Consider the following 11,269-nt stretch of genomic DNA (forward strand, 5'->3'; position numbering starts at 1 on the left):
TATTTAATTGGTACATAAATGTTGATGTCTTTGCATCTTTAACTGGATTTATGTACAGATTCTAGAATAGAATTTTTACGTATTCTCTATATTTTCGATATTTTGTGTGTTTTTTTATATCCTTGTTTCCTTTTATTCTCCCACAGTGATTGTGAGAAAGGCCTTGCTCTAAAATATTGCTCTATGATATTATTTTGGAATGAAAAATCAAAATATTTTTTCTTGAAAATCAAATAAATTCAAGTGTTCCTGGAGTGCTTTAGGTTTATTTTGTAAATTTATAGTGTGGGTACTCACACCCGAACCTAAACAGCACCAACGAATTGGAGTGCATCCTTACAATTTTGATATAATTTAAAAGTTGCATCATAAAAAAAAAGTTGCATTGATACCAAATTTGTATAGATTTTTTATGTTTTACTACTTACACAGTAAAAATACTTTTTTTTCAAAATTATTTGTTTTTGTGTCTCCATATTTGAAGAGTCATAACTTTTTTTTTTTTTCGCCGATGCAGTTGTTTGAGGGCTTTTTTTTTTTTTGCCGGACGACTTGTAGTTTTTATTGGTACCATTTTGGAGTAGATGCGACTTTTTGATCGCTTTTTATCACAGAAAACAGCAATTTTTCCATTGTTTTTTATTTTTTACGGAGTACACCGTGCGGGTTAAATAATGTAATAGCTTTATAGTCGGGGTCGTTACGGACGCGGCGATACAAAATATGTGTAACTTTTTTGCTTTATTTTGTTTTTTTTTTAATAGTAAAGCATTTTGTAAGGGGAAAAAGTGGGTTTTTCATTTTTTTTCCCATTTTTTTTATTAACTTTATTAAACTTTTTTTTACTTTTTACTAGTCCTACTAGGGGATTTTATTATAAAAGCAATCGGATGATTGCATATTACACTGCAATACTTGTGTATTGCAGCGTATTACTGCCTGTCCGTTTAAAACGGACTGGTATCTGCTAGGCCTCCCTCTCCAAAACCACTCAGATGCGGCGCTCGCTATTGAGCGCCGCATCTGAGGGGTTAAACAGGTGAGATCGATACTAATATCGATTTCACCTGTTCGAGCACGGATGCCCACAGCCCTCAGCTACCTCTGGTAGCTGAGAGCAGGGAGATTTTTATCAGCTCCCTGCTCTGTTTACTTATTCTGATGCAGCGCCGTGAAAAGGCTATTGCATCAGAATAAAGCTCATTGGTGGCCGCCGTGAAAAGGCTTATCGGCGGTCATTAAGGGGTTTAACAAATGGGAAAAGAGGTGTTTTTTGAACTTTTGAAATAATGTTTTTATATATTGTTCAAAACGTTATTACATTTATTTTTATAATTGTGCTAAGGCACTTAAAAATGCGATCGTTAGATTGCTAGTACAATACTCTGCAGTACTTATTTATTGCAGTGTATAGTACTTTTCACAGTCTTGATAAATATGGCAGACCAGGTGGCCTTTATTAGGTCCTCGTAAGCCGTGACAACCCATCGCCATCCCCATCTTTCTGATGGCTTAGATGCCACTATCGCTATGGAACATGGCATCTAAATGGTTAGAGCAGGGTGTCAGCTGTAACATACAGCTGACAACCACGGCGTACAGAGCAGGCTCAGCCGTGAGCCTGCTCCATGATTCTCTTCACCCATCAAGGTGTACCATTACGTCATGATGGGTTAAAGAGGCTCTGTCACCAGATTCTCAAATCCCTATCTCCTATTGCATGTGATCGGCGCTGCAATGTAGATAACAGTAACGTTTTTTGTTTTTTTTAAAACGTTCATTTTTCGCCAAGTTATGAGCTATTTTATATATATGCAAATGAGGTTTGAAATGTCCAACTGGGCATGTATTGTGTTTTTAACTGGGCGCGTTTACGTGTATGACACTGACCAATCAGTGACCAGTCAGCATCATACACTCCTCTACATTTATTTACACAGCAGCGATATGCAGCCACATAAACAGAGATTAACATTAATCAAGTGTCCTGATAATGAATACACATGATCATCCAGCCTGGACGTCATGTGTATTCAGAATCCTCGTGGGTTCTATGGCGGTTCTATGGCGGCCTGGGGGCCTAACAAAGGCCCCCAGGTCTGCCTTTAGTGATTGCTTGTTCGGCTATGCCAGAGGCATTACCTAACTGGTGCCTCTCAGTTTTACACTAACCAGTTATAATATACTGCAGAACCGAAGTATCGCAGCGTATTATAACAGCGATCAGAAGTCTGCACAGTAAAGTCCCCCAGTGGGACTAAAAATAAAGTAAAACAAAAGTTAAAGAAAGTTTGAAATAAATAAATAAATGTCCCAAGTTAAAAAAAAAAAACTTTTTCCCCTTACAAAATACTTTATGAAAAAAAGTTAAAAGTTAATCATATTTGCTATCGCCACGTCTGTAATGAAGCCAACTATAAAATGATTACATTATTTAACCCGCACGGTGAACGCCCTAAAAAAATATAATAAAAAACAACGCCAGAATTGCTGTTTTCTGTTCATCCTGCCTTCAAAAGAATTTGATAAAAAGTGATCAAACCGTCGCATCTACTCCGAAATGGTACCAATACAAACTACAATTTGTCCCGCTAAAAAAAGCTCTCATACAGCTGCATCGGTCAAAAAATAAAAAAGTTATTGCTCTTAAAATATGGCGACACAAAAATAAATAATTTTGAAAAAAAAATTTATTTACTGTATAAAAGTAGTAAAACATAAAAAAATCCATATAAATTTGGTATCGCCGTAATCATAACGACTCGTTGAATAAAGTTATTATGTTATTTATACCACACGGTAAACGGTGTAAAATTAAGACGCAAAACAAATGGCGAAATTTCATAGTTTTTTCCAGTACCCCACTAAAAAAGTTATTAAAAAGTTAATCAATAAATTATATGTACCCCAAAATGGTGGTATTATAAAATACAACTTGTCCTGCAAAAAAAAAGTCCTTATACAGCTATGTCGACGCAAAAATGAAAAAGTTATAGATCTTTGAATGTGACGATGGAAAAACGTAAAAAATTGCTCGGTCATTAAGGTTTAAAATACCTTCGGTATTAAGGGGTTAAACAGCTGCCAAATGGGCTGAAAGCCCACTATATGGAGAAAAGTATTAGAACACACCTTTTCATCATTAAATTCAGGTGCTTCATTCTGTCCCATTCCCACAGGTGTATAAAATCAAGCACACAGCCATCTGCAGTCGTCTTTACAAACATTTGTGAAAGAATGGGTCCTTTTAACCCCTATCCGCACGTGTAAGTATCTATACGTCGTCGCGGGAGGTTACTTCCCGCACGAGGACGTACAGTTACTGAGTTGTATCCGGTGCACACGGTCGTCGACGGTGTGCACCGGGAACTGGGAGGTCAGCTGTCTCCGACAGCTGACACTCCACTCTTGCCGGCCAGCATTCATTTGCCACTGATTTCGGCAAATGAACCACTTAAATGCGGCAAACTGTTGCAATCGCCGGATTTTAGGGGTTTCTAGCATATCGGCAGACCCCGGTCCGAAATCGCGGGGTTTGCCGATAGTTAGCATGGCAACGGAAGCCAAACAATGGCCTCCGTGTCTGCCATGGACGGTAGCCCATCAGGACCAACCTTCGGCTGGTCCTGATAGGCTTCCTGTCAGAGTGACAGGAAGTCACTGTGTCGTTCCCGATGCACACTGTCGGCGACAAGGTGTGCATCGGGAACTGGGAGGTCAGCTGTCTCCAACAGCTGACACTCCAGTGTTGCCGATCAGCGGCTCATCGCCGATGATTTCGGCAATTAACCCGTTAAATGCGGCGCTTGATTGCGATCTCCGCATTTAGGGGGTTTGTAGCACATCAGCAGCCCCCATGCAATTGTGGGGGTTGCTGATGCTTCTGATGGCATCTGGAGGACAGGCAATGGCCTCCGGGTCTGACATGTATGGAAGCCTATGAGGACCAGCTTCTGGCTGGTCCTCGTAGACTTACGCCCCATTCACACGACAGGGTCCGACTGTCGGCCGATAAAATCGGCCATTTTGGGCCGTTTTCCCGGCCGGTTTGCATCCGTTTTGCATCCGTTCCGATTGCGTGCCGGGCCGTGTTGCCGTTTTTAACCCGTTTTGCATCCGTTTTTTTCCCGGTCCGTTTTAAAATCGAATGAATTTCATTTCAATTTGTTGCCACACACAGCCCTCTGTAGATAATGCCACACAGCACCCTGTAGGTAATGCCACCCAGCCCCCTGTTGGTAATGCCACCCAGCCCCCTGCAGGCAATGCCACCCTGCCCCCTGTAGGTAATGCCACCCTGCCCCCTGTAGGTAATGTCACCCAGTCCCCTGTAGGTATTGCCACACAGTCCCCTGCAGGTAATGCCACCTTGCCCCCTGCAGGTAATGCCACCCTGCCCCCTGTAGGTAATGCCACCCATCCCCCTGCAGGTAATGCCACCCTGCCCCCTGCAGGTAATGCCACCTGCGTCCTGTAGGTAATGCCACCCAGCCCCCTGTAGGTAATGCCACCCAGCTCCCTGTATGAAATGCCACCAAGTCCCCTGTAGGTGATGCCACCCTGCCCCCTGTAGGTGATGCCACCCTGCTCCCTGTAGGTGATGCCACCAAGTCCCCTGTAGGTGATGCCATCAAGTCCCCTGTAGGTGATGCCACCAAGTGAAGTCACTGACTTTAATGTCCATATATGGACAGTTTCGTCACTGACTTCTCCTGGAGGGGAATCCCCGGCCACAGGGTCGAGGATTCCGCTTCTGACGTGAGTGACGTCACTGTGTCCATATATGGACTGTGTAGTCACTCACTTCTCCTGTAGCGGAATTCCCTGCCACAGGGTCGGGGATTCCGCTTCAGAAGTGAGTGACGTCGCTGTGTCCATATATAGACAGTGTAGTCACTCACTTCTGTAGCGGAATCCCCGGCCATAGAGTCGGGGATTCTACTTCAGAAGTGAGTGACGTCGCTGTGTCCATATATGGACAGTGTAGTCACTCTCTTCTCCTGTAGCGGAATCCCCGGCCATAGAGTCGGGAAATCCGCTTCAGAAGTGAGTGACGTCGCTGTGTCCATATATGGACAGTGTAGTCACTCACTTCTCCTGTTGCGGAATCCCCGGCCATAGAGTCAGGGATTCCGCTTCAGAAGTGAGTGGCGTCGCAGTGTCCATATATGGACAGTGTAGTCACTCACTTCTCCTGTAGCGGAATCCCCAATCCCCGGCCGGGGATTGGGGATTCCGACTCCTACAGGGAGTAGAAAAAGACCCTCCTCACATGCACTCTGCACTATGAGGAGGAGAGAGAGAGAGAGCGCGAGCGATGGAATACATGGCCATCACTCGGGACACATTCCGGTGATGGCCGTGTATTACCCGGCCCCATAGACTTCTATGGGAGCCGGGCGGCCGGGTAAACGGACGAAAATAGGGCATGTCCCATTTTTTTTTACGGCCAGGTTTTCCGGGCCATCAAAAAATCGGTCGTGTGAATAGCCCCATTATGGGTCTATTGTTCCTACTGCAGCCGGGTGACGGACGATTTATGAACAGCCGGGAAACCCTGTCGTGTGAATAAGAGCTTACTGTCAGAGTGACTGTGACGTCACACTGACAGTTGGAATACGTTACACTACCTAGGTAGTGTAATGTATTCTAGCAGCAATCAGAGCAGCAGGTAAAATAAATAAATAAAACTGTAAAAAGTAAAAAAAAGTAAAATAAAATGTTTTATAAAAGTGTAAACATAAAAGTTTTCGTTTTCCTATAATAAGTCATTTATTATAGGAAAAAAATTAAAACGTTAAAAAAAAGTACACAAATTTGGTATCACCACATTTGTAACGACCCAAACTATGAAACTATAATGTTATTTTTTCCTCACGACGCAAACAAAATAAACGGAAAACTATGTCAGCATCGCTATATTTTGGTCACCACCCCACAAAAGATATAGAATAAAAAGTGATCAAAAAGTCGCATTTACCCTAAAATAGTACCAATAAAAACTACAACCCGTCTCAAAAAACCAGACCTCCCACAGCTTTTTTGACTAAATTATTTAATAGAAACGTAATTTTATTGTGCAAACGCTGCAGAACTTTAAAAAAAACTATATACATATGGTATCGCCGTAATCGTACCAAGCCGCAGAATAAAGTAAATCGTATTGCGCACGGTGAACGCTGTAAGAAATAAAGAATTTAAAACTCCAAAATCGCTGTTGGTCACCTTAGCTCTAAAAATGATCAGGAAGATGTATGTACCATAAAATGGCACCTATAAAAGCTACAGCTCGTCCCGCCAAAAATAAGCCCCCACAGCGCTCAATCGACCAAAAAATAAAAAAGTTCTGGATGTCAGAATGTGATGATACAAAACAATAATTTTTTTTTTACAAATAGTCTTTTCTTTGTAAAAGTAGTAAAATATAAAAAAAACTATATAAATTTGGTATCACCGAAATCGTATTGAGATGCAGAATAAAGTTAAGTTGTCGTTTTTACCGCACGGTGAAAAACGTAAAAACAAAACCCCAAAAACAATGGAGGAATCACAGTTTTTTCCAATTTCATCCCGCAAATTTTTTTTTTTTTTCCGTTTTCCAGCACATTTTATGGTACTTTAAATGGTGTTGATAGAAACTACAACTCTTCCCGCAAAAAATAAGCCCTCACACCGCTCTATTGACGGAAAAATAAAAAAATTATGGCTCTTGGAAGGCGGGGAGTGAAAAACGAAAATGAAAAAGCAAAAAAGAATCAGTCCTGAAAGGGTTCATTAATTTCTAATAAAAAAACATTTATGACCACATATGGGGTATTGCCGTAATCGGGAGAAATTGCTTTACAAATGTTGGGGAGCTTTCCTCTTTTATCCCTTGTGAAAATTAAAAAATTAAACATTTTAGTGGACAAAAATGTTGATATTAATTTTCACGGCTTAATTCCACTAAATTCTACAGAAAACCTGTATGGTCAAAATGCTCACTATAGCGCTAGAAAAATTCCTTGAGGGGTGTAGTTTCCAAAATAGGGTAACTTTTGGGGGTTTCCACTGTTTTGGTCCCTCCGGGGCGTTGCAAACCCGACATGGCACTGAAAACCAATCCAGCAAAATCTGCGTTCCAAAATCCAAAAAGCGCTCCTTCCCTTCTGAGCCCTGCAGTGGGACCAAACAGCAGTTTATTACCACATATGGGGTATTGCCATAATTGGGAACAATTGCTTTACAAATGTTGGGGTGCTTTTTCTCTTTTATTGCTTGTAAAAATGAAAAAATTCTATGTTTCCACAGAAAAAAAGGTGATTTTCATCTTCACAGACTAATTCCACTAAATTCTGCAAAAAAGAATGTGGGGTTAAAATGCTAACTACAGTATACCCCTAGAAAAATGCCTTGAGGGGTGTAGTTTCCAAAATGGGGTCACTTTTGGGGGGTTTCGACTGTTTAGGTACCACAAGACCTCTTCAAACCTGACATGGTGCCTAAAATATATTCCTAAAAAAAGGAGGCCCCAAAATCCACTAGGTGCTCCTTTGTTTCTGAGGCTGGTGCTTCAGTCCATTAGGACACTAGGGCCACATGTTGGTTATTTCCAAAAACCGCAGAATCTGGGCAATAAATATTGAGTTTCGTTTCTCTGGTAAAACCTTCTGTGTTACAGATGTTTTATTTATTACAAATGAATTTCGGCAAAAAAAATGAAATTTGTAAATTTCACCTCTACTTTGCCTTAATTCCTGTGAAACGTCTAAAGGGTTAAAATACTTTCTGAATGTGGTTTTGAATACTTTGAGGGCTGCAGTTTTCAAAATGGGGTGGTTTATCAGGACTTTCTAATATAGAAGGCCCTCAAAGCCACTTCAGAACTGAACTGGTCCCTGAAAAAATAGCCTTTTGAAACTTTATTGAAAACATGAGAAATTGCTGCTAAAGTTCTAAGCCTTGTAACGTCCTAGAAAAATAAATGACGTGAAAAAAACGATGCAAACATAAAGTAGACATATGGGGGATGTTAACTAGTAACTATTTTGTGTGGTATTACTATCTCTTTTACAAGCAAATACATTTAAATTTAGAAAAATGCAAATTTTTGCTAAAATTTGACGTTTTTCACAAATAAATATTGAATTTATCGACCAAATTTTTTCACTAACATAAAGTACAATATGTCATGAGAAAACAATCTCAGAATCGCTTGGTTAGATAAAAGAATTCCAGAGTTATTACCACATAAAGTTACACATGTCAGATTTGAAAAAATCATCTGTGTCCATGAGGCCAAAATAGGCAGTGTCCTGAAGGGGTTAAAGAGCTCACTGAATTCCAGCATCATACTGTGATAGGATGCACCGTTACAACAAGTGACTTTGTGAAATTTCTCCCCTCTTAAATATTCCACGATCAATTGTGAGTGGTATTATTTCAAAGTGGATGCATTTAGAAACCACACAAACGCAGCCACGAAATGGCAGAGCATGTAAAGTTACAAAGTGCGCTCCCTGAGTGCTTAGGGGCATTGTGTAAAAAAGTCGCTAACGCTCTGCTGACTCAATAACTGCAAAGTTCCAAACCTCCTCTGACATTAACATCCACACAAAAACTGTTCCAGGAGCTTCATAGCATGGGTTGCCATGGTCGAGCAACTGCATGTAGGCCTTACATCACCAAGCACAATGCCAAGCGTCAGATGTAGTGGTGTAAAACACGCCGCAACTGTACTTTGAAGCAGTGGAAACATTTTATTTTGAGTATCAAATCAGGCTTCTCTATCTGCCAGTCTGATCGATGAGTCTGAGTTTGGCGAATTCCAGGAGAACGTGACCAACCTGATTGTATTGTGCCAACTATAAAGTTTCGTGAAGTAGGGATAATGCCATGGGGTTGTTTTTCAGGAGTTGAACTAGGCTCCTTGTTCCAGTGGACGGAAATCTTAATGCTTCAGCATACCAAGATGTTTTGGACAATTGTATGCTTCCAACTTTTTGGGAACAGTTTGGGGGAGGCCCTTTTCTGTACCACCATGACTGATCCATAAAGGCATGGTTGGGTGAGGTTGGTGAGGAAGAACTTGACTGTCCTGTACAGACCCTTGACCTCAACTCCATCAAACACTTTTGGTATGAATTAGAACGGAGATCGCGAGCCAGGCCCTCCCGTCCAACATCAGTGTCTGACCCCACAAATAATCTTCTGTAAGAATGAGCAAAAATTCCCACAGACACGATTCAAAATCTTGTAGAAAGCCTTCCCAGAAGTGAGGAGGCTGTTTTAGCTGTAAAGGAGGGGACCAACTCAATATGAATGCCTATGGATTTAAGATGGGATGGCATTAAATCTCTTTTAGGTGCAATGTGTAGGTGTCACAATACTTTTGTCCATATAGTGTATGTTGGTCCTGGTTAAAATATGGCAAGTAAACAATATATGCCTTATACTGCCTAGCATGCAAATGTTTTCAAATTTAAGGAAGGTTTCATGCAATGAAAAAATAATTCCTGAACACAGAAGTTGTTGTTCATGTTACAATATGATTGTTGACCTAATAATTTACTTGGCCACACATTGTAGTACATTGAGAGGTTCACATCAAAATCTTGATTTTTTTCGACCTTAAGGCTATGTTCACTTATGGCGTCAAAATAAAAAGTCTAACAATTTACATGTACTATGTCATACAATGACATTTCGTACAATCTTGTCAATTTAGCTATGTCTACCTTTTATACCTGTATGGTTACCTGTATGGTGTGTGATATGTACACACCCTTTGTAATGTTTCTCAAAAAAAATGGAATGATTAATTGGTTAATTTGCTCTAAATTTCTATTAAACCTTCGAGCTTTTATATAAGTTTTAACTATGCGCAACACAATTATGTTTTTTGCGGTCTTTTATTGTATGACAACTGTGCATGACATACCTTTAACCCCTTCAGGACTGAGCCTGTTTTGGCCTTCAAGACGAAGCCGATTTTTCAAATCTGACATGTGTCAATTTATGTGGTAATAACTCCGGAATGCTTTTACCTATCCAAGCGATTCTGAGATTGTTTTCTCGTGACATATTGTACTTTATGTTAGTGAAAAAATTTGGTTGATAAATTCAATATTTATTTGTAAAAAACACCAAGATTTGTAGAAAATGTGAAAAAATTAGCATTTTTCTAAATTTAAATGTATCTGCTTGTAAGACAAATAGTAAAACCACACAAAATAGTTACAAGTTAACATCCCCCATATGTCTACTTTCGTTTGGCATCGTTTTTTGAACATTCTTTTATTTTTCTAGGACGTTACAAGGCTTAGAACTTTAGCAGCGATTTCTCATATTTTCAAGTAAATTTCAAAAGGCGATTTTTACAAGGACCAGTTCAGTTCTGAAGTGGCTTTGAGGGCCTTATATATTAGAAAGTCCCCATAAATCACCCCATTTTGAAAACTGCACCCCTCAAAGTATTCAAAACAGCATTCAGAAAGTGTATTAACCCTTTAGGCGTTTCACAGGAATTAAAGCAAAGTAGAGGTGAAAGTTAAAAATTTCATTTTTTTTTTTTACAAAATTCATTTGCAATACATTTTTTTTCTATACCGCAAAAGGTTTTACCCGAGAAATGTAACTTATTATTTATTGCCCAGATTCTGCAGTTTTTAGAAATACCTCACATGTGGCCCTAGTGCGGTCATGGACTGAAACACAGGCCTCAGAAGCAAAGGAGCACCTAGTGGATTTTGGGACCTCCTTTTTTTAGCATATATTTTAGGTACCATGTCAGGTTTGAAGAGGTCTTGTGGGGCCAAAACAATAAAGACCCCCAAAAGTGACCTCATTTTGGAAACTACACCCCTCAGGGAATTTATCTAGGGGTATAGTTAGCATTTTGAACCCACAGTTTTTTTGCTAAATTTATTTGAATTAGTTTGTGAAGATGAAAATCTACTTTTTTTCTGAAAAAACGTAGACATTTTTAATTTTTTCAAGGAATAAAAGAGAAAAAACACCCCAACATCTATAAAGCAATTTCTGCTGATTATAGCAATACCCCATATGTGGTAATAAACTGCTGTTTGGACCCACAGCAGGACTCAGAAGGGAAGGAGCACCATTTGGATTTTGAAATTCTGATTTTGCTGGAATAGTTTTCAGTGCCGTGTCGCGTTTGAAATGCACTGGAGGGAACAAAATAGTGGAAACCCCCGGAAAGTGACCCCATTTTAGAAACTACACTCATCAAGGAATTTTTCTAAGGGTAAAGTTAGCATTTTGACCCCAC

The sequence above is a fragment of the Rhinoderma darwinii genome, chromosome 2, assembly GCF_050947455.1.
Source record: "Rhinoderma darwinii isolate aRhiDar2 chromosome 2, aRhiDar2.hap1, whole genome shotgun sequence".
NCBI lineage: Eukaryota > Metazoa > Chordata > Amphibia > Anura > Rhinodermatidae > Rhinoderma > Rhinoderma darwinii.